The 5,004-nt window shown below is 36.1% G+C and overlaps 1 long non-coding RNA gene across 1 annotated transcript; it reads right to left on the bottom strand.

Annotated features, from left to right (window-relative positions):
- Window positions 1-326: 326 nt before the first annotated feature.
- LOC129746866 (uncharacterized) lies at window positions 327-838 on the bottom strand. The gene is made up of 3 exons (XR_008737389.1): window positions 665-838; window positions 462-610; window positions 327-393 (listed from the first exon to the last, which is right to left on the bottom strand). It is a non-coding gene; the product is annotated as an uncharacterized LOC129746866 (long non-coding RNA).
- Window positions 839-5,004: the final 4,166 nt, after the last annotated feature.

Here is a 5,004-nt window from a genome sequence, read left to right as displayed (position 1 = left end):
GAAGTGAATTCTAAGTGAGCCTGAAGTGAATATGAAATGTATGCTCAGGTCTATTAAATTTTGAGTAATAGTGATTTTAAGATGAAATTTCGGAAATTAACTTATCAATAAACTTCGTTTAATCAAAACAATTATTTTTTTATTTGCGAATTCGATAAAATACATTGTTTTTTCACAAATTTATTGATGGGTTCAAATTAAAGTTTTGGCTTGAAATACTCATCTACTTTTTCGATTTTTTCCCAAAATTTAGCCTGATATTTTCTGAAAATAAAAAAAAAAAAATAATAATGTTTCGAGGTTTAATTTTCATGATATGTACCTACTTACTTTTATTTGCACTGTTCTTGAAAATTTCAGAATAAAAATACCATCGGGAAGCATTTCCGAAACCTGTTTTGAAGGACAGAAAGAAAAATAAACATTAAATTGAAATATTTTGATTATTTATCACAACTTACATCCAACAAAGATTTCCCACCATGGCCAATTTATTCATAGTTGCTCTGTAGAAGTTACAACTTCTGCCGATTCATATTTTGGCCCCTCATTCGGATGAATAGTTGCACTACGACGTATTATCCGCCTCACAGGATATTTTTCTCGGGCTCTGGAAGTATATAATTGTTATGAAACATATAAATGACTCTTTTTCTGCACCTACCAGCTCATACACAATTCTGTTATGTTTCCATAATAAAAACAATCTTTCACAACATGGCTGTCATTCGCTACCTGTACATTCATTTCAATTTTAAGTGACCGGTCAAGTGAATTTGACAATTAAGTGACGGGTCAAGTGAATTTTAAGTGAGAATGTAATGAAATTGAAGTGAGCGGCGAAGTAAGTGGATTTTCAGAGGAATTTTAAGTGACAGTCACTTAAAACTTATGTGATGAGTTAGTGAGCATTGATTCGGTCACTTGAAACATAAATGACGGGTAAGTGAAATCTACATGAGCCACTTGAAATGAAGAAATTCACTGAACTCCCACTTTTAAGTGAAACGTCAAGTGTATTTTAAGTGTGATTTTGGGTTCAGTGTAATCAAGCTTCAAAAAATAGTTATCTTTTTAAAGGGTGATATTCATAACTGTTAATGCAGCGTCAAAATGTTCGAAGCAGTGTCTCTCATATAATAGTAATGAATATCACCCTTAAAAAAGATAACTATTTTTTTAAGCCAAATAATTTTTCTATCTCAACTCAAATCAAAAAGCAGTCTTCGGATGAAATATTCGTCATAGTTTAGGCTTTAAGAAAACCCTTTTTCAAAAGAAATCAGCCAAAGAGGACCAACGTAATTTATGAAAAACTGGATTTTAATGTTCCTCATGAACAAAATGTCTCAAAATCCCATACAAACTTTAGGCTCGTTGAGCGACCCCTTTCCGTGATCCAATCTGGCCCAAATTTTGCATGAGACCTTGTACTAGGCTTAGGATCAATTTAAGCCTGCAGCGCATAACTTTTTAAAATTTCGGGTCATTTGAGGCAGTCTAATGTCCATCGATTTTGGTTCTGTCTGGGTGAACTTTTGTCTCAGCTTTTTGTCCTGAAATCCTGAAATCACAAACTTTATCAAGCCCGAACGTGCTTTTCTGCAATAGGTACAAAAACATTAGGTAAATTATGGTTAAAACAGATATGACTCCATTGTCCGATGCCTGCGGTGGCTTAAACAACGTTCATTTGATTCCTCGGAAAAAATCAAACAAGATAGGTCTGTTTTTGTTCGAAATTTTCTAGTCCAAATAAGTGTTATTCTGGATAGTTTGCAACATATAGGGCAATTTGGGGTTAAAAAGGAACTATATCTCCGTTCATTAGCTCGTGCGGCATCTGAAACTATGTCCGATCGATTTTCCGGACATTTTTACTAAAGGCAGTTATATTTCCCAAGATTTGGCTCATGCAGTAGGGAAGATATTGAAATTCTTCGCGGTTTATACACTTTTTTCCCATTGCGCAATAGCTCAAAACGACATGTGACAAAGTGACACATCACAGAAATAACATGAACAATTCTAAAGTCATGTTTTTGACATTTGTGTCATTTTTGTTTTTTGAATTTAATTTCAATAATTTTATTTAAAAATACGATAATTGGTTATCAGTCTAAAAGAAGCTCAGAACCGTTTAAAAAAACACAAATCAGGATACAAGCCGGTCTAACACCGAGGCCCAGCCAGGCTGATGAGACTTGGATGGAATTGATTCGAATCGGGTTCGTCGCGCATTCACCGGGACCGGGCATTTCAATCCTATCCTGTCCTGTGCTTGGTGTGATGGGTTCTCGACGACTCTTTTTTTTCCACTTCTGATTCCAAGAGAGATCGATCGAAAGGTGGTTAGCTGGGATACCTGGTCAAAACGTCGTCGTCTTCGTCGATTGAGCAACATCAACAGCAACAACACAGAACACGTCTGCCACATGTTCTTCAACCAGCCAACCCGAGATACGATCCGCGATCCTTTTTTTTCTCTCGATTCTTTCTTTCATTCCGTTTGATTCAGCAATCTTTCTTCGATGGGCCCATCCATATTCATTACATATCGGAAACGACTCAACGGACGACGACTGACTGCACGGTGGCTTATCCCTGGAGAGATCAAACGGAGCTTCTTCGCTTGGAATCGAACCATTCGATCGATACGGGAACAGTGGGATATTTTTGATTAAAACAATATGAAACAAATTTCAAAAAAGTTTAGTATCTGAATAAGTAGATTTAATTTAGCAATATGCTCATGGAATACATAAAAATTCAGGTTAAAATTGTTTGAAATTTTTCATACCAGAAATTCCAAAGGTTCTTGTCACTTGTTATTTTGACTGCAGAAAAAATACCCATTTTGTAACGAAGAAGAATAAAGCAACAAAATCAAACTTCAGATTCATCGCTGTTGATCTTTCTTGAGAGCCCGTCACGACGATTGAGACCGAGCTCGATTAGAAAAGTGGCATAAAAATGGCTGGCTCTTATGGGGAGTTTTTCGTTCTGGTATAGAGTAACTAACATCGACGTGACGAGACGAGAGCCGGCGATGATGATTATCAAAATGACGAAGATGCTGGTGATGTTGATGAAGAGTTGGTATGAAGCGCCTAACATCCCAGGAACAGGTAGTCCAAGGAGAGATCTCGCTGCGAAAATGATTGGTGGATATAAGAGCAGAAAAAAATATACCACTATTATTGTAATTATTTCATAATCTATAATTTGAGCGATCAAATATCGAAACGGCTGGCAGGTCCCTCGGCTGGACGTTCTAAATCGAAGAATCACCTTGAAGGTGGGTCGGTTCAGCCGCGAGCGTGAACAATATGGTCCTAATTATATGCTGTTAGAGATAAAAATCATGGTGCCGCGGTGCAGTTAGAATATTTTAATTTGTAGCTATAGTTCAACTAATTTGCTACATACGTTAAAATCTATATGCCAGTAGAAGTCGAAACATGTTGGAACAACTTAATTTAATCAATTTTAATTTTGGACTTGGATCATAAAGTCTTTAACTTTAACAAAATTAAAATGTGCCAGGTGTATCTATAAACTTAACATTTAACTTAGAAGTTAGTAAGGATGGAGCTTTTATCATTTTGATCAAAGCCAAAATGAAAATGTGTTCTTAGTATTTTCAGAGATCTATAATCTCCTTGTAAGCATAATTGTCGCATGTTCTTTCTCATTCCTACGTATTGATAAGAAGTTTTTACTTCTTTACCATCTTAGACGCAAAAAACGGTCAAAAAGTTTAAACTGTTGAACTCTTGTAACTTATTTTTTAAAAAAATCCAGACTACCGACACCATCGTAACCAGCCGCTCGATACCTTGGCTATCTCATGGCACATTTATTTACTATCTATGTAGCATTCGCGACTTTATATCAACGTTGAAATTGGCGGACAGTCTTAGAAAAACTTATTTAGTATAACTGTGTTCGATGTTTACTCTCGGGCTCGAACTCGCCGACATCGGCTCAGGAGGCAACTGATTTGCTAACTGAGCTATATCAAAAGCCATTTGAAAAACATACTTGAAAACAATTGGTTAAACTTTAAAAACTAGATTTACTTTAACTTACTTAACTTTAAGGCAATACAAATTCAAACATAAGTTTGCCTCTGGTTTGCAGTTCGATATCCTCTGAACCATTAGAAAAAGCCGATATTAGATATGACGTGAAAAAGTTTCTTAAATTTTGAGTTTTCTATTTAATATTTAGTTTTGTTATTGTTTAAGGTGGAGTCGACCAAAAATAAAAACTTTCAAATAGGGACACACATACAGGAATAGAGTGTGTCATGTTGTCACTTTCTTCGAATTTCAGAAATCCCCGCCACACTAATTTTCGTCCCCTACAAGTCAAACCCTTTCGTTCGACTAGTAGCAAGTTGAAATCGGAGCTAAACTTATTTCTACCGATAATTACACTAATAACTGGCACTAGGGAACTCACGACACTTATTTTCGTCATCTATAAGTCAATCATAATTTCTACCGATATTGACACTAATAGCTTGTACTAGAGAACTCGCGACACTAATTTTCGTCACCTAAAAGTCAAACCCTTTCACTTGACTAATCGCAAGTTAAAATCGGAGCAAAACTAATATCTAGGGGTACTTACACTAGAGGCTTTTACTAGCGAACTCGTGTCTCTAATTTTCGTCACCTACAAGTCAAACTCTTTCATTTGACTGGTCGCAAGTTGAATTCGGAGCTAAACTAATATCTAGCGATTCTAACACTAATAGCTCGTACTAGTGAACTCGCGAAACTAGTTTTCGTTACCTACAAGTCCAATTATTTCATTAGACGAGTCGCAAGTTAAAATCAGAGCAAAGCTTATATCTGGCGGTACTAACACTAGTAGCTTGTACTAGTGAACTCATGACACTAATTTTCGTCACCTACAAGTCAAACCATTTCACTTGACTGGTCGCAAGTTGAACTCGGAGCTAAACTAATATCTAGCGGTACTTACACTAGAAGC

This window comes from Uranotaenia lowii, chromosome 2 (assembly GCF_029784155.1).
Source record: "Uranotaenia lowii strain MFRU-FL chromosome 2, ASM2978415v1, whole genome shotgun sequence".
NCBI lineage: Eukaryota > Metazoa > Arthropoda > Insecta > Diptera > Culicidae > Uranotaenia > Uranotaenia lowii.
This window is presented reverse-complemented; position numbering and strand designations above follow the sequence as displayed.